At 37.3% G+C, this 20,516-nt stretch overlaps 1 pseudogene; it reads right to left on the bottom strand.

Moving 5' to 3' along the window:
• Positions 1 to 349: 349 nt before the first annotated feature.
• LOC106842095 (SWI/SNF-related matrix-associated actin-dependent regulator of chromatin subfamily B member 1 pseudogene) lies at positions 350 to 20,516 on the bottom strand (annotated as a pseudogene).

Genomic DNA, 20,516 nt, shown 5'->3' with positions numbered 1-20,516 from the left:
ATTACTAGTATGAATGTAAAATGGCACAGCCACATTAGGACACAATTAAAAAGTTTTGCATAAAGTTAAGCATACACTTATGTAACAATCCCACCCTTAGGTGTTTACCTAATAAGATGAAAATATATGTTCAAATAAAGATCTCTATACAAATATTTGTAGTACCTTTATTCAAAAGACAAAAACTGAAAACAATCAAAATATCCATCAATTGGTGAACGGATAAACAATTTGTAACAGTACTGAGTAATAAATAAGAAAAACTAACTAACCAATGGAAAAAAAAAAACTACTGATAATTGCAATAAGGATGAATCTTAAGGCATTCTGCTAAATAAAACAGCCAGAAATAATAGGCATATAACTGATTATAAATTATTCCATCTATGTCACATTCTATTGTATGACTTTTTGAAAGTCAAAACTGTAGTGAAAGCAGACAGATAAGTGGAAAAAATGGGTAGGTTGCAATAAGCGCATAAGGGAACTTTGGGGTGTCATGGAAATGTTTTATATCTTGAGTGGTGGTGGTTACATTACTGCACTTATTTGAACTGTACACTTAATAGAGTAAGTTTTATTTTACATAAATTATATCTCAATTTACAAAAATAATATTACATTGTCACAAAACAAATATGGTAGAAAGCAAGTCTCTCTCCTGTCTAATCACAGAACTTTATTTAAACTTTCAGAAACAACCATTCTCACTTACTAGTCATATGCCATTCCAGAAAATACATCTTCCATATATATTCTAAGCAGATCACATAGATAAACTTATACACACTTATGCTACTTCTTTTTTTACCTGTTGTCTTTTGTTTAAAAAGTATTGCTAACCCTGCCTGGGGTTCCTACTAAAACATACACACACTCCAAAATGAGGCTTCTTCCTACAGCAGGGTGGTGGGAACTGGGGCTCAGCCAATATAATGTGTGCCCAGGGGGAGGGTGACATGGAAGTTCCCCTGTCTCCCCGCTGTGCCATGTTCCTCAAAATGCCACCCAGCTGCCCCCTTGCTTCCCTCATTGCCTGAAGATGAAGGAGAGGCTGTATCATCTTCTGAATGCTCTGTGGGAGCCAAAGGCCAATTACCATGACCCCAGGAAGTGTTGGTGGAGATATCTCAAATGCCTCGTGTTCTTGTCCTGGTCACAGATCTTATTTTTCATCTTGGCATCATCAGTGTCTCCAGTAGTGGGCACCACTAATTAGCACCGCCTGTGTTCCGATGGCAATCTTCACCATAGGCAGGGCATTCTCCCTGAAGGTGTAGGTCTTCCTATGCCAGCTAGACTGTCCCTGAATGTTGTATGCAGCGGTGGTGACAACCTCCTCCATGCCCAGCCCCAGCTCTGAAGACAGCTTCAGGGCAAGGTTCTCTAGGGAGTTCTCCTTCTCTGACATGTCCCACTCTACTGATCCACTACGGCAACATTTCCCAAAGGGTTGTTCAGCTTAATGATGACGCACTGCTCCAACTGGTCCTCTAGGATTCTGTGGGTGGGTAGGACTTGATCTTCTGTGTGATGGCAGAGGTGATAGCTGAAACAATGTCTGCAAGTTCAAATCTAGGTGGTCACAGAAGATTTCCGAAGATGTCTCAGGGGTCATTGGCTTCTCATTCTGGTTTCAGGTAAAGGGTCTGGCACCTTCTGCCCCTTGGTCTCCATTTCCAGTGAGATGGGGACTAACACCACAGGCTGGGACATGTTGTCATGGATCACAGGTGGGTCGTGATCATCAAAGCAGAGAGGGAACGTTCTCTTCTTGTCCCAGCCCGTGAGGCTGCTGTTAATGGTAGTAGAGCATGGCACAGTATCCAGATGGTGAGAAATGTTGGGCAAGATGGGCACCCACTGGCTGTGTCTCTTGGTTTTCTGTTCCCTGAAGTAGTTTGGGGGCTCCATGCTGATGGACACATACCTTGTATTTCTCATCCTTGCTGTCTACTATCTCTTCCACCTCAGAGGCTTCTTCTCTGTTAGAGTCATGCTGGTGGCCAGGGTCGTGTATCCATGATCATGTGAAGATAAAAGTGTTTTCTTCCTCTTTTCCACTTTGGCCATTCAACTCCAGAGTGAGGGGACTATGGTACAGAAAACCTCGGAAAATACCTTTGAGATCTTTCTGACCTTAAAATTAGAGAAACAAATGGGATGGATGGATTTTTTTGGCAGCAAAGAGAGGTAATAGTTTCATCAGCTTTCTTTTAAGCTGAATATATTTGAAGTAGTCACATTTATGTCTTTTTCACAAGAAACACAAAAATTCAACTTTTCCTTCATATCAATACGAAAGTCAGAAATGACTAATCTCAGTCTGTGTTCCATGCAGGATCATGGGCATCATTGGATATTACAGAGGGTTCTTGATTGTGACAATGTAAGTAAAGCTAGAATGAGAAATTACTGCCTTCCACTGGAGAAAGTCAAGAGGAAAAAAAAATTTACACTAGGCTGCCTTTTTGACTGCTTGAGTTTTTGGTGATCTTGGTGTAATGGTCTCTCACTCATGCTAACTGCTGGCTGTGATCACCTCTTTCTTTGTTACAGAGAGCTCTAGCTGACCTCTTCCCACATATTATGTTAAATCATAATGACCATTTTCAGAAGGAAAAATTAATTTTATATCAAAATAATATGTAGTATTTGAAAAACTAAATTTTATTAATTGTTGTATAGGTATGTGTGGACGCGTGTGTGTGTATGTGTATGTGGAACCTGTAATAGTAACGTTTTCATCCTTCCCATGCCCCAGAGGAGGCCACTTTTATACATTTTAGCAGATCCTTCTAAAATTTATGTTCATATTTTAAAGTAATGATTCTATTTCTATTTATTGAGTCATCTATCTTTAGGCAATATCTAATGACTTTCTGGTATCAGAAATGAGGAATTACTTGTCCACCCCCACCCATACAAAATACACACAGACATACCCCAAACCAACAAATACACACACGCACCCACACACACACATACACACACTCACAGACACACATATTCCCCTCACTCAATTTTCCCCAATAGATTTACATCACAATATTTGGATATATCAATAATAAATGTTTACAATATTGTGACTATATAAATACTGTTCATTGGTGAAATAACTATGATTATGTTTCCTTTTTTTACAGATTTGGAGTTGAAAGTGTCTATTTTACTTCTAATTTCCAGATGCAGATTTGAGATTTTTTCTAAATGTTCAGATAGATGTTTCAAACACCTAGTAATAATTTTTCAAATGCTTAAATTTCACATTACCAACCACTTCTCTCTTGCTCTTGGTGTCTCCCCTCATGCCTGCTTTATCCACCTGGACCACTTTGAAATGGACATTTTCTAGGCCTGGTGCTCAACACCCTTCCTGACACACCCAGTCTCCTTCATGAGGTCTCCTGATTCCTGGAGCCCATGAGTTCCTCTGACTTGGTTTCAGTCATTCAGATGGAGCACATTCTCCACTATCTTTCTGAGTAAGTTTTAATAGAGGGTAAAACTTTCTTTCAAACTTTCAATTCTGAAAAAACTCTCTTTTCTGTTTGGATGGCAGAATATGGTGACTTTTGCACTGCGGCTATTTATTCTCTGCAGTTCTTATCTGGCTGCTGAATTTCAGAAAGCAGGATGGAGAAAGGAGCTTAGGGTCTCGGAATTTAAGAAGTCTTACCACCCTTTCTTTTTGGTCCTGCACCTCACCCTTTCTCTGTCACTGTCCCTGAGTGCAGAGATTCTTATGTTCAGTTTCTCTAGACAGTAGACCTCCCTTTTCCTGTGAGAGAAAGAGTCACCTTCTCACAGAAGTCTGCAGGGAGGCTTGGCAGGGACAGCCTCCATTTTCAGCCTCATTCTCCCAGTGTTCCTTTGAACTTGGTACTTCCAAATAGCGAGCTTTATGAGGATTTTAGGGACACAAATTAGCTTCTCCTCGTTGATAAATCTTCCTGTTAATACATTTTTGTCACAGCTTTGTCCTCTTTACTGAATTAGTTACCACTTTTCAACCTACTCTCCATATTTGAGAAATTTGTTGAAGACTGTTTGCTGTTTCTTGTACAACTCTCCCCAAATTTAAACAGGTATAATTCTCATTTATAATTAGTTTACAGTTCTTGAGTGAGATGCTGACACAGAAAAAAATATAATGTGTGTGTGTGGCTAATCTGTTATGTGTAATCATGATCTCCTTAAATGTAAATTAAAAAAAAATAGTTGTTCACAGCAGATAAAACTATTGACCCACAGAGAATTTTTTATCTTGGCAAAAAACAGTTTTTGTACACAGAATCCAAGAAAAATAAAATTTTTTTAGTCATATCTTCTGCATAGACAGGAATACCTTTTTTTTGGATGTAATCTTTGAGAATACTTCCCAGACTGTGGAAATTGTCTCAGGCTGCCTCATTAAATTTCAAGAATTTCCACTTATGTCTCAATAGGCACAGTCTCATCTTTTCTACTCCAGAATAAAAACACTGTATTTACAGAATAAGGAAAGATTTCTGCAAGAACATACCTGTTGTTCAAAGTGGCCTTATCTTAAGAAATCCAATATGCAGTCCTTAGCCAACTTGTGGTGATGATGTCTGCTGCAAATGACGGGCCATGAAATCTAGACACTGCAGTAAAGCTTAATTGCTTTTCCTACTGCCATGCTGTCTTCATTTTTCTCAGTCACCCTCTCCTATTGTGTGAAAATATGTCATTTTTATCCCTTCATCAAATTTGTACAAATTACAACTATTGGCACAGAAAGTTCAATAATGAAACTTCTCTAAGAGAAACAAGACGGAGTATACTAGCAGTGTCTCACCAAATTATATTCTGACACTCACCCTGCCCAACAAGTGTGATCACACCTGTGACCTCTGGGTGCTTCATAGGAAGTAGGAGTCCATATCTCAGGCTGATACTTATTGAGTGTGTCCCAGCACCAAACACACCAAATACATTGGTCATCAAGTTTTCAATAGTAAATTCAGACTATTGACTGTGGTTCTCCTATGAATGAGTTGATGCAATTATTTGACAAATTAATTTCCCAGCATATGTAATTTAATGGCTCCAAAACAACTCAGGCTATTGGCAAGTTAAGCAAACTTAGAAACTGGAGATTGCAGTGTTAGTAACAACTATTGTATGATATGGCACATATTGCAGATTGTTTAAATTACTTAGCCCCTTTCTATTTGCTTACCTAAATTTTTATTTTCTTACATCTTTTGCAGCTAGATTGGCCATAAAATGCAGTTCTTGCCAATGAAATATAAGAAGGTGCTATTGGTGCTACTTCATTTCTTTCCTTCTTAGTCAAAACACTGAGGAGAAAGTGTAGGTGGGGCAGACATTATCTTGGGACATGAGGGTTTAAACATGAAATTAAGGCCTATATACTAAGTATGGTGAAGGGAAATGGAAGACCTCTAATTCCATGATGCTTCAGGGCTACTGTAATAGTTCTAATCTGCCCCAAACAGGATTCCTTGTCTGTGAGATAAATATACCTACTGTGAGGGTTAATTTTGTGTGTCAATATGGCTAGGCTATAGTTCCCAGGTACTTAATCAAACACTAATCTAGGTGTTGCTGTGAAAGCATTTGTATATGTGGTTAACATTTACAACCAGTTAACTTTAAGCAAAGGAGATTATCTGCAGTAATGTGGATGGATCTCATCCAATCACTTGAGGCCTTGAGAGAAAAATTAAGGTTTCTCAGAAAAGAAGAAATTCTTTCTCAAGAAACATCAGTTCCTGCCTGAGTGTCCTGCCTGCTGGCCTGTCCTACATATTTTAGGATTTCCAACCCCACGATAATGTAAGCCAGTTCCTTAATTATTTTTTTCCTTTTTTTTATTCTGGTAAAATATACATAACATAATAGTTATCATTTCAACCGTTTGTAAATGTAAAATACAGCAGCATTATGTATCTTCACAATGTTGTGTAACCATCACCACTATCAATACCAAAAACTTTTTTTATCATCCCAGCATAAACTCTATACCCTTCTTCCCCCTGCCAGTGATAACCACTATCCTACTTTCTCTATGAATTTGCCTATTCTAGGAACCTCATATGTGTGAAATCATACAATATTTGTCTTTCTGTATCTGACATTTTATTCAGCATAAAGTTTAATGGTCCTTCCACATTGTAGCATATATCAAAATTTCTCTTTACGCCTGAATAGTATTCCATTGTATGTATTAACTACATTTAGTTTTTCCATTCTTGGGTTGATGGACGCTTAGGTTGTTTCCACTTTTTGGCTACTGTGAATAATGCTCCTGTGAACACTGGTGTACACATATTTGTTCAAGTGCTTTACTTTTGGATTCATACCTAGAGGTAAAATTTCTGAATCATATAGTAGAAACATGTTTAAATATTTGAGAAACTGCCATCTTGCTTTCCACAATGGCTGGACTATCTTACATTACTACCAGTAATGCATGAGGATTCTAATTTATCCACAATCTCACCCACTCTTATTTCCTGTTTTGTTGTTTGCTTTTGTTTTACTATAGCCCTCCTAGTAGGTGTGAAGTGGCATCTCATTGTAGCTTTAATTTCCATTTCCCTAATGACTAATGATGTTGAGTACCTTTTGTGTGCTTTTTGGACATTTGCATATCTTCTTTGGAGAACTGTCTAACAAGACCATTGCTCATTTTGTAATTGTGCTGTTTATTTGTTTGTTTTTGAGTTGTAGGAGCTCTTTATATATTCTGGAGATTAATCTCTCATCATATATATGCTTTGCAAATATTCTGTAAGTTGTCCTTTTGCTTTATTGATAGTGTCCTTCAATGCTCAAAAGTTCTTAATTTTGATGAAGTCTATTTATCTATTTTTAAATTTTATTCCCATGCTTTTGGTGTCATATCCAAGAGATTTTTGCCAAATCCAATGCCATGAAGATTTTCTGTAATGTTTTCTTCCAAGAGTTTTATGGTTTTAACTCAACTATAGGTTTTGATCCATTTTGAGTAAATTTTTGTATGTGGTTTAAGGTAAGGGGCAAACTTCATTCTTTTCCATGTGGACACCCAGTTTTCCCAGAGCTCTTTGTTGAAAAGACTGTCCTTACCCCAGTGAATGGTCTTGGCACCTTTGCCAAGAATAATTTGACCATATAGGGGATGGTTTATTTCTAGACTTTCTATTCTACTCCATTGGTCTATACGCCAGTCCTTTACTATTTTAATTACTGTAGCTTTGGAGTATGTTTCAAAGCCTGAAATTGTCAGTTTTCTAACTTTAATCTTTTTTCCAAAGTTGTTTTGGCTATAGCAATTCCCTTTCCATTATCAAGATCACAAATTACATCTTTATATATTTTGTGCCTATTAACATAAATTTATTTTTATGCTTTTGTCATTTAAATCTTGTGTAAAATAAAAAGTGGAGTTACAAACCAAATTTACAAAAATATCAGCATTTATAGTAGCCCATGTATTTATCTTTATCGGCTTTCATGTGGTTTTAAGTTACTGTCTAGCATCCATTCATTTCAACCTGAAGGACCCCTTTTAGCATTTGTTGTAGTATAAGACTAGTGATAATGGATGCTTTGAGCTTTTGTTTAAATTTCTCCTTCATTTTTGAAGGAAAGATTTTGAATTGTTTTCCTAATGTGATTAGATTTAAAGGTTACTAATAGCTCTGTTTCCAGCAGTAAAGAGGACACTGGTAGTCCATAGCATGATGTGGCAATAGAGATGCAGAATATCACCATTAAATACTCATAATGAAAGACTTCTAAGAGGCAGGGTCTGAGAGATGATGTATTTGACACCTTAGAACACGCTTTTCAAACTAATGAGTATGAGATTGAATGTAGATCCTAACCATGCTGGAGAAAGTAAAGAAAAGGATGAACTCAAGGTTTCAAGTTTGCAGTTCAACCTCTGCATAAATGACCTGACAGTTTTTATATCCAGCCTACAATAAACAATTATCTTCTGTAGGTGTAGTGCTGAGGTTGAAAACCAAGTCCCAATTCTCACCTTGAGAGTAGCTGAATTACAAAACAAATTGAATTCCCCCAACTTGCAGTGTGTCTGCTGTTAAAATGATGGCACTGAATGGGAATGAATGGAACCCTGAAAACTGTAATGGGGTCATGTTGACATACAGATTCTGATGATGCTGAGGACGTAGAACCCAAAAGTTCTGCTGAGTCTTCTTTGTCAACAGAAACAAACTTCCACCCCTGTCTGAAGAGATTAACTCTGCTTTGCCTGAAGAATCTGTTTATAATGGCTTCCACTGATGTATTTGTCTTGCAATATCCTGGTGATTCTCTACTAACCCTCTTTGTTTCTTTACTTATAACTAGACTCAATTCCTAGCAGGTCACAAATGGTAAAGTACAGAGTGTGCTCCATGAGGAGGTTCAATACACTCCAAAATAGCTGCATGCTTTTCAAATATATACAGATAGAAATCCAGGAAATATGTCTGACAATGAATATTAGAGGTATGGGATAATGGTGGAAGAAACACAAAGTTGGATCAGGCCAAATCATTGATATGAGTCCAGTAAGCAGAGATTCTGCATTCAATGTTATAGTCTGAGAGGTTAGAAAGGGCTTAACAAGATGTTTTGTTGTTTGGGTGAAACATCAACCAAAAAGTGGCTGTGATGATTAATTTGTCAAGTTGGTTGGGCCATGGTTCCAAGATATTTGGTCAGTCACTATTCTGAATAATTCTGTGAAGGTGTTTTTTTTTTTAACATTTAAAAATGAGTTTAACATTTAAGTTGATCAATTTTGAGTAGAGCAGATTGCCCTCCATAATGTGGGTGGGCCTCATCTAATCAGTTAAAAACTTTAATAGGATAAGGATTGGCCTCCCTCAGGCAATGAGGAATTCTGCCAGCAAATGGCCTTCAGCCTTGAACTGCAATGTTGACTCTTCCCTAGGCTTCTCCCACCAGTTGCCCTACTCTGCAGATTTTGGACATGCCAATTTCCTTAATAACATGAGCCACTTCATATATATATATCCTAGTGATTCTGTTTCTCCAGAAAATCCTGACTAATATAGTGGCCTACACTAAATTAAGCTTAATTTCCAGAATTGCCTTGGCATACTGTAAAGAAAGGCACCCAAAGACCTAAAGAGATTGAAATATTAGATTGAATTTATAATTAAGATTTTATCACCCACTCTGAGAAGGTCCAGAGGAAATAACTTATGCTATGACTGAGGAATAAATTTGTGGGGGGACCCCTGCATCCTTGAATAACTCTGTGACCATTCTTCTCTGCCGGTCAGGGATTACAGTGAGAACTGCTGCCATGGAACTGGGATCTTTAAATACAAATGAAGACAATTGGACCTGATGTGGCAGGGGTCAAATAATGGCATTTAATCACCAAAGACAAGGTAGGCTTGGTCACCATAATGTAAAGTGAAGCCAAAGCAATAATCATAATAATCTCACTCACAGAGACCTATAGTATTGGCTGGTCAATCCTGTTGCCCCTAGAAGAGAAACAGATCGCCAGTCTACTAAATTCTACTTGATCTGCATAAATAGGAAAGTTCTAGGTCAAGTGAACAGAAATCTAACTTGAATCACCCAAACATAGAGTCATGGCCTTTCAATTAATTCTCCAACTTGAGCCAGTTTATATACCCAAAACCCTTGAATGAAGGGGAAACTGAGTCCCTTTGATGAAGGTCTCCAGTACACTACTGAAAATTAATACTGATAATCATCCTCCCAACCTTCCTCAAAGGGGCCTATGGCCTTTTATCACGATAACTATACATTGGGGAAAAGGAAATAGTCAGACCTTCTGGGGACACTGGCTCTGAACTGACATTAATCCACAAGACCCAAAATGTCACCGGCATGATGTCAGAATAGAGGCTGAGTAGGTGCTTATGGGGGTCATGTGATCAATGGAGTTTATCTCAGGTCCATCTTGCAGAATTAAGTGTGTCCACAAACTCATCCTATGGTAATTTCCTTAGTCCAGAATTCATAACTAGAATAAACATACTTTGCAACAGGTAAGTGCCGCATATTGGATCCCACATTAGGAGTGGGTAGTAATGGTCAAATGAAAGTACTAGAACTACCTTTACCAGGAAAACAGTAAATCAAAAGTAATTCTGCAATCCTAGAGGGATTACAGAGATAAGTGCTACCATCAAAAACTTGAAGGATACAGGGGTTTTGATTCCCACCACATCTCTACTCTGCTTGCCTATTTAACCTGTGTAGAACACAGATTGATCTTTAAGAACAATAGTGGATTATCATAAATTAACCAGGTAGTGACTCCAATTGCAGCTGCTGTTTCAGATGTTTCACTTCTTCAGCAAATTAACAAATACCCTGATATCTAGTATATATTTACTGATCTGGCAAATGTTTTTTACTTGATGCCTCATCATAAAGATACAGGAAGCAGTTTCCTTTGAGCTGGCAAGGTGACTAATAGCACTTCATAGTTTCACCTCAAAGGTATATCAACTTTCCTGCTCCAATGTCATAATTATGTCCACAGGGAACTGATTGCCTTGCCCTTTCACGAGACATCACATTGGTCCATTAAATTGATGGTATTATGTTGATTGGACCTAGTGAACAAAAGTACCAATTACTTATTGACAAGACTTTTGTTTGTGAGAGGGTGGGAGAAAAAGTCAACAAAAATTCAGAGGCCTTCCATATCTGTCAAGCCCATAGCTAATACTATACTCAATGGTGAAAAGTTGAAAATTTCTCTTCTAAGATCAGGAACAAGAAAAGCGTGCACACTCCCACCACTTCTATTCCACATAATACTGAAGTTCTAGCCAGAGCAAGTAGGGAAGAAAAAGAAATAAAAGGAATCCAAATTGGAAAAGAAACAGTAAATTATATCTGTTCACAGTTGACTTGATGTTTACATAAAACATCCTAAAGACTCCGCAAAAAAACTGTTATAAATGATAAAGAAATTCAGTAAAGTTGCAGGATAGAAAATCAACATAAAAATTAGTTACATTTCTATACACTAATAATGAACCATCACAAAATGAAATTAAGGAAACAATTCTATTTATAATAGCATCAAAAAGAATAAAATTCTTAGCAATGAACTTAACCAAGAAAGTGAAGCATCTTTACCTGTAAAAATGCAAAACATTGAGGAAAGAAATGAAAAAAAAATACATATAAATGGAAAGAGATCCTATGTTCATGGTTTGAAAGAATTAATATTATTAAAAAGACCATATTACCCCAAGGCGATTTACAGATTCACCACTATCCTCTTCAAAATTCTAATTGCATTCTTTACAGGAATGGAAAAACAATACCAAAATCATATGTAACCATAAAAGATGCATGTTAACCAAAGTGATCTTGAGAAAGAAGAACAAAGCTGAAGTCATCACACCTCTGGTTTCAAAATATATTTCAAAGCTACAGTAATTATAAAGGAATGGAACTGGCATAAAGACAGACATATAGAGCAATGGAACAGATAAGAGAGCCCATAAATAAACCCACGAATATGTGGTCAACTGATCTTCAACAAGGGTGCCAAATACACAATGGAGAAATAGTAGTCTCTTCAACAAATTATGTTGGGAAACAGGATATCCACACGCAAAAGAATGAAATTAGAACTTTATCTTACACCATACATAAAAATAAATTCAAAATGGATTAAAGCCTTAAATGTAAGACCTGAAATTATGAAACTCCAAGAAGAAAACATAGGGGAAAACTTTCTTGACATTGGTCTTTGCAATGATTTCTTGGATGTGACATCAAAGGCATAGAGAACAAAAGAAAAAAATAGGCAAATCGGACCACATCAAACTAAAAATCTTCTCCCCAGCAAAGCAAACAATAAACAGATTGAAAAGGCAACATACAGAAGAGGAGAAAATATTTACATATCATATATATAATAAGAGGTTAACTTCCAAACTATATAAGTAATGCCTACAACTCAATAGCAGAAATACAACCCAATTTAAAAATAGGTGAAGGACTTGAACAGATATTTCTCCAAAAAGGACATATGAATGTACAACAGGTATGCGAAAAGATGCTCAGCATCGTTAATAATAAGGGAAATGCAAATCAAAACTACAACGAGATACCCCCTCACACCTGTTAGAATGGCTGTTATTTAAAAAAAAGTGTTGGTGAGGATATGGAGAAGAGGGAAGCCTTGTACACCATTGATGGGAATGTAAAATGTTGCAGCAGCTATGGAAAACAGTGTGGAGGTTTCTCAAAAAAATTAAAAATAGAGCTATTTTTAATAGAACTATAGAATAGGTATAGAAGTATAGAATAGAAATAGAACTATATCACATCAAGATGGTGATATAGGTTGTTACCAATTTAAGTCCTCCTCACAAAATGACCAACTCACAGCTATACATAGAACCGACACTATTGTGAAAATTCCAGAACACAAGGGTGATTCATAAGGTTCCCCCTGGACCATACACACTGAGGACTGCATTAGAAACATAAGGGGAACAGCTACACTCTGATTGCTTCACCCCATTCACTGGCCAGCACAGCACTGCACAATGGGCCCACCCCACCCCGGGACTACCATTTTTATCAAGTGGGAAAAAATCCAAAGATGACAGATAGCTCCCCCAGCATTGTGGGATGCTTCCTGGAAGCCTACTTGGGTCTAGCCTCATAGGGATCACAGAGGGAATCTGCAGACCTTGGCCACTGGAGATCAGATTAAGATGGAGAAGGGGGTGGGACTTACAGCAACCAGTGCTCAGACCTTGGAAGACCACATTTCCCTCTGCAGTAGTGCCCAAGTAGAGATCCCAGCCACCAGATCTACCCATCTTCAGAGCTGAGATGGTGACCTGATCTGGCCAGGGATCTTGGTAAGCAGTTCTGACTGACTCAGGTGCCCAGTCAAAAAGCCATAGAGGTTATGAAGGCTGTTCCACTGAAAGAAAGCAAATTTCATTCAGGAAGATCCTGTATTAAAATTCCTTTCTCAACTTACCATAAAGGTTAAGAACCTCATCATAAATGTTTAGAATCTTATCATAAATGTTTAGAACCTTACCATAAATGCTTGGAGCCCACCAATCAAAACGTATCCTGCCTTCATCTCCACATACCAGCCTGTTCTCCCTAACCTCTTTAATTTCACCCCAAATCCTGAATTGGGAGGCATGCCCCCTGTCTCCCTGGAGACTGATTTTTCAGATTAAAGCTGATCTCTCTCCCAAAAGCTGATGCCATAATTAATTGGTTTGTTTATGCACCTCAGGTGGGAGATCCCCATTTTTGTGCAGTAACAGTAGTATCCTTGGAGCCTGTTCTACTCCTCCAACCAGGCAGGAAAGCAAATCCAAAGCTCCATTTACTGCTGAATATAGTCCCCAATCCAACCCAACTGGAAACTAAACAGAACACCTAAGGAACTGCATAGCTCATCCTAAACCATGCTTACAGTGACACACAAGCAGAGAGCCCAGCCAGTAGATCTACCCATCTGCAGAGCAGAGCTGATGCTTCTGTCAGGCCAGGGACCTGGGTGGGCAGATTCATTTGATATGGGTCCCTAACCGGTAAGCCAAACCAGCTGTGAAGAAAATTCCAAGCACTACCTACTGGTGATCAAAAAACACTATGCAACTGTATTTTGTCAACAAGAATCCCACTTTAAATATAAAGACACACATAGATTAAAAGTAAATGGATGCAGAAAAATACACCATGCTAACATTAAACAGAAGAAAGCATGAGTAGCTATATTAATTTCATATATAGCAGACTTCAAAGTAAGGAAAGTTATCAGAGATAAAAAACAGCATTGTGTGTGATAAAATTATCAACTAATGATCAATTCTCCAAGAAGACATAACAATTCTTAATGTATATATGCTCATCACAGAGGATCAAAATAAGCGAGGCAGAAATTAATAGAACTTAAGGGAGAAATAGATAAATTCACTATCATAGTTGGAGACTTTAATACCACTTTCTCAGAAATGGAAAGATTCAACTGGCAGAAAATCAATAAGGACATAGTTGAACTCAACAACACAATCAACCAACTGGATATAATTGACATCCATAGACTACTTCACCCAATGACAGCAGAATACACATTTTTCTCAAGCTCGAATGGACAGTCACCAAATTAGACCACATTCTGGGCCATAAAACACAGTTTAAAAAGTTTGAAAGAATAGATACCATACAGTGTCTGCTTTCAGATCACAATGGAATTATACTAGAAATCAACAACAGAAAGATAACTAGAAAATACAAAAATACATGGAGATTAAACAACATACTTCTAAATAACACATGGTTCAAAGGAGAAGCCTCAAGAGAAATTTAAAAATCTTTTTAACTGAATAAAAATCAAACACAATTTGTCAAAATTTGTTGGATGTAACAAAGCAGTGCTTAAAGGGAAGTTTACAGCATTGAATGTGTATATTAGAAAATAAGAAATCTAAAATCAATAATCTAAGTTCCCAACTTAGTAAACTAGAAAAAATGCAGTAAATTAAATCCAAATGAAGCAAAGTAAAAAATAAAAATTGGAGGAGAAATCATTGCAATTATGATAGGAAATCAATAACAAAAACAAATTAAACCAAGAGCTGGTTCTTTGAAAAGATAAGTAAAATCAATAAGCCTCTAGCCACGTTAACTAAGAAGAAAAGATATAGGATACAAGTTACTCATATCAGAAATGAAAGAGAAAATACCACTACAGATCCCATGCAGATTAAAATAATAAAGGAACATTATGAACATCACTGTGCCCACAGATTTGATAACCTACATGAAATGGACTAATTCCCTGAAAGACACCATCTGCCAAAATTCACACAAGAAGAAATACATGATCTGAATAGGGCTATATCTATTAAGGAAATCGAATCAATAATTAATAATCTTTTAAAACAGGAATCATCAGGCCCAGATGGGTTCACTGGTGAATTCTAGCAATGATTTAAGGAAGAAATCATATCAAATCTCTACAACATCTGTCAGAAGACAGAAGAAAAGGGAATACTTCCTAAGTCATTCCATGAGGCCAGCATTACTCTAATACCAAAACCAGACAAGGAAATTGCAAAAAAAAGAAAACTACAGAACAATCTCTCTCATAAACATAGATGAAAATTTCCTCAATAAAATATTAGCAAGCAAGTCAAATCCAACAATATATAAAAACAGTTATACACTATGACCAAGTTGGATTTATCCCAGGTATGCAAGACTGGTTCAATATTTAAAAAAATCAACTAATGTAATCCACCACATCAAAGACTAAAAAAGAAAAAAAATCACATGATCGTATCAATACATTTAGAAAAAGTATTTGACAAAAATCCAACACCCATTCAGGATTAAAACAATACCAGTAAACTATGAATAGAGGGGAACTTTCTCAACTTGATAAAGACTATCTACAAAAAACCTACAGCAAACATCATACTCAATGGTAAGAAACTCGAAGCTTTCCCATTAAGATCAGGAACCAAGCATAGATGTCCCATCTCACCCCTTGTTACAACACCACACTGGAAGTCTCTACTAATGCAATAAGGCAATAAAAGTTATTCATATTGGGAAGGAAGATATAAAATCATCTTTGTTTTCAGAGAACAATCATCTCTGTCAAAAATCTGAAAAAATCAACAAAAAACTCCTGGAACTAGTAAGCTCTTAAATTTACAGGATACAAGATTAATATAAAAAAGTGAATTGCTTTCCTATGTTCTAACAATGAACAAGTGGGATTTCAGATTAAAAGCACAATACAATTTACATTATCACTCCCAAAAATGAAATACGTATAAATGTAACAGAATATGTACAAAATCTATATGAGGGAAATTATAAAACCAATGAGCAAAATCAAAGAACTAAATAAATGGAGAGGGATTCCACGTTCATGGATAGGAAGACTCAATATTGTTAAAATGTCAATTCTCAACTTGATTGATAGATTCAATGCAATCCCCCCAAAATCCAGGAAAGTTATTTTATGGACATTGACAAACTGATTCTAAAGTTTATATGGAGAGGCAAAGACCCAGAATAGGCAACACAACTTTGAAGGAGAAAAACAAAGTTGGAGGGCTTATACTACCCAACTTCAAGAGTTACTATAAAGCTACAGAAATCAAGACAGTGAGATATATGTGAAATAACAGACAAATGGATCAATGGACTAGAACAGAGAACCTAGAAATAGACCCCCATACATACAGCCAACAAATCTTTGACAGAGGGGTAAAGGCAATGTGATGGAGAAAAGATAGTCTCTTCAACAAATGGTACTGGAACAACTGGACACCTACATGCAAAACCTGAATCTAAGCACAGACTTTCCACACTTCACAAAAATTAACTCAAAATGGATCATAGACCTAAATGTAAAACAGAAAACTACAAAACTCCTAGAAGACAGCATAGGAAAAAACATAGATGACTTTGAGTATGGTGATACCTTTTTAGATATAACACAAAAGACAAAATCCATGAAAGATATAAATGATAGACTGAACTTCATCAGAATTCAAACTTCTGCTATGAAAAAGGTAATGTCAAGAGAATTAGAAGACAAGCCAGGAGACAAACTGGGAGAAAAATATTTGCAAAAAACATATCTGATAAAGAAAGTGTATCCAAAACATACAAAGGACTCTCAAAACTCAACAGTAAGAAAACAAGCTGATTAAAAAATACACCAAAGATCTTAACGGACACCTCATCAAAGAAGATATATGAATGCCGAAGAAGCATATGAAAAGATCCTCCACATCATGTATCATCAGAGAAATGAAAATTGAAACCATAATGAGAGGATGGCCTGGTGGTATAGTGGTTAAGTTTGCACGCTCTTCTTTGGCAGCCCAGGGTTCACCAGTTTGGCTTCAAAGAAAGGGTCAAGATTCAGGAAGGAATGCAACTTCTCCAAATCAACACAACAAACTATAATTCATTAAATAAAAGGCCTTAAACATTCAAAGAGATATTATTTACAATGTAGAAACCTATGCCTTGCCAACTTTAAAGTAAATGACAAGGAAAATGTCTGAAAATTTACCTTCCATGCACCTTTCCTAAGGAAAAAAGTGTGCTCTGCCAAACAAGAGAGTAAACCAGAAAAAGGAAGACTTGATGTTGACATAGAAGATGAAAACATATAGCTGAAGAGAAAACTTCAGACAATGCTGAAGGTAGACTCTAAGAGGTGAGCTTTGCTCTAGATTTCAAGAGCAACTAAAGCAGTTAAGAGTAAATAAGAAGATTGGGATATTTTTCTTCGAGAAGATAAAATTGATAGAATTTATCATGTATTTGATTGCACTGATAGTTAAATTTTACAACTCAGCGAGAGTTTAGAATTGAGCCAATGATAAGTATCTAGACTCGTCTAGAGAATTAAGCATGTGGGAATAAACAGACTACTTCCAGAGAAAACAAAATGTTGTAAAAGTGAAAGAAGAGTAACTATCATATACACTGCTAAGCTCTTTCAGTCATGAAAATGTAAGCACTGAATACTGACCTAATCAAAATTGTGTTACAGCTTTATTGGGAGGATCTGGGAGGGCAGTGGGTCATGCTCAGTTTGTGTGGTAATATGGTAAGATGAGGTAAGGGAGTCCACTAGGAGAGTACACTTGGAAGCTTGTGCCCGGTTTCCTCTGACTTGTATATACGTGACACCAATCTCGGTCTCCATCTTCACATGGCATGGTATTTAATATTTGGTCCTGGGCATGGGCTGCTCACTTAGGCCCCCGCTGAGGTCACCAACACCTATATAATGATGGTCAGGAAGGATCCGCCCAGGCTCAGCACCTGGGCATAACTAGGACCTGTGGGACATTACCTCAGGACTAAGTGAGGGTGTCACAGAGTTCCAGAAGATGCCTGAGGCCCCTCTCTGGCAGTCTACACAGTGGCTTCAACAGCAGGAACAGTACGTTCTAGAAGCTGCCTCTAGGTTCTATGGTAAACTTCAGCTCCTCCCCTCTCAAGATCTATGAGGGAAGGAGTCTTGAATTCCTGAAACTGGAATCCTTTTCTCCCTGGGGACCTGTGCCTAGCTGCTTTTCCTCTGTGTCCTTCAGAGTCTTCTCCCCACTCCTGTCTGCCCTAAGATGTAACCTTCTAGATAATGGCCTCTTAATCATTTAATGGACACATTTCTATATGTCCATGGTCAAGTTTCCTCTTTAATTACTGTTGCACATTGATTGTGAACTCTTCACCCCCAAGTAGTGGCTTCTCTCCGAACACATGCTGACTAAGCATCTCTAGTGATCTTTCTCTAAGGGGGTTCAGTTGAATGGGAAGCATGGGAAGAAAAAATGGACCATACTCTTTAATGGAGCAGTGGCTTTCTGGGATAGGGGTTGAAATGAACTTAACCTCTTATAAACACATGCACACACACTCACACTCACATACTCCTGCATGCAAACCCTCACACTTAGACACTTACATTTGTGTATACCATCACACATTCACACACACATACACAAAAACACACTTTGCATGTTACATTCTGTGTAATCATGGTCTCCATGAAACCCCTTGTGTCTCTCTTCATGTCGACACAATCTAGTGTTGAGCATTGTGTTGTTATGGAAGAATGCTCCTTATAAAATTCCCGTTAGTTTGGAGGACAGCACCTATGCCAGGAAGCAGTAGTGCCTGATGGGGTTGGAGCATGCGCAGAGGACAGGAATTCCATCTTTGAAAGCCTTATGATTAGAAGAGTCAGAAAACTGAACTGCTCTCTTACGTGGTAAGCTCCTGTTGACAGTGAGCATGCTTGGGATGAATATCTTCTTTATGAGGATCTATTGTGTTGCACTATTTCCATTCTGTATATTTAGCAATTAATACAATATATTAAACAGTATATTAGACACATCAGGAAAAACTTTAAAAATCACTGAAAGTGGTGTATCCTATGTAATTGATTAATCCTAAATTCAAATTTACAGATTTATAGATAATTAGGGGGAAGACTTGGGCTGATCTAATGAACAAAAAAGTTTTATATTAGAGGTTACAGATAACATCTCGATGTCGTCTGCCTTATTTCAGCTACAGTATCCAATTCAGCTCTGTCTTTTTATTATCTGCAGTTATCACAAGAACTTCATTCCTGTGGATGAAATAGACAAATGGCATCAGTGTCCCTTCAAAGCTCTCCTGTAATACTAGACTGACCTCCTACCCATGAGTCCCACCTCTTTAGCCTATGCCTCACTCTTTATCTCACCTCTCCCACACACCTGTAGACCTCAGTGGCAGAGGCTAGGAAAAGCACAGAATTAGGGGTGAGCCAGGCTTCAGGACAGTCGAACCCTTGTAACTGGATTCCTGAAAAGTGGAGCTGTGATCTCTGCATAGCTCACAATCAAACCAGGAATCAAATGGAGCCAAGGCTGCAAAGGTCCTAGACATGGAATGATCTCAGGAAGAAGACGATTGAGAAAGGACACATCCATCCAAGTGCTGCTCTGCCTCTTTGCTTTCCAGGCAGTGGTTTCCAGCCCTGTTCAATTGATACAGCATAAATACATAAGATCATAAGAGACTACTATAAACAAATATATGCCAATAAATTGGATAGCCTAGAAGAAATGGATAAATTCCTAGAAACATACAATGCACCAAGACCAAATCAGGAAGAAATCCAAAATATGAACTGACCAATATTTTGATGTTTGTGCTACTTTTTTTGTTGGTCAGTGTCAGAAATAGTGGAATGAAAGAATGCATTTTGGGAAAGGAGAAACATTTACCCATTTTAAGGTAGAATCAAAATAATAAAGTAAGAAAAAGGGAATGTTGCTGCCTTTCATTTTTTTTGCTAGTCATTAGCCGTGATTTTTTGCCTGAAGATAAATGATAATGGAAGTGTTTTGTGATTAGAGATTTTATTCAAGAAGTCAACTACTGTATATGCTGTGTACATATATTTTACATATATGCTTGTTCAGATTAACCATGAAAATTAAGGTTCTCTGAGAAGCAAATTACACCCGGTGTCAAGAAAGCAGATAAGTATGCACAATAGACATAAGCGAACAAAAGAATTTTTCAGTGAGGGCCTCTGGATGATAATAGATCCTTTTTAAGTCTGCAAAAAGCTGTTGCCTGAACTCAGTGGATGCTGCACAATGGAATGTCTGTGCTTATCATTATGAGAACCAGCATGACCTCTTTGAATTCTATGTCTTTTAATTTTTTAACCTGCATTATTTACAAAAGAGGACAATCTGAGAGCTGACTCAGAAAATAAGAAAAATTTTTCTTTGGAACATGCAGAGGAAAAGTGCCTGTGAATTAGCATACGTTAATAAAATATACATACCTGGTGGATTCCAAGAATCATTTTGAGAAGGCAATTCCACACCTAGGAGTCCAACTGCCTGACCATGGTCCATAGCTAGAGACCAAGACACAACTCCATACCTTAAGAACTTGGCTATAGCCAT

Source organism: Equus asinus, chromosome 2 (genome assembly GCF_041296235.1).
Source record: "Equus asinus isolate D_3611 breed Donkey chromosome 2, EquAss-T2T_v2, whole genome shotgun sequence".
NCBI lineage: Eukaryota > Metazoa > Chordata > Mammalia > Perissodactyla > Equidae > Equus > Equus asinus.
This window is presented reverse-complemented; position numbering and strand designations above follow the sequence as displayed.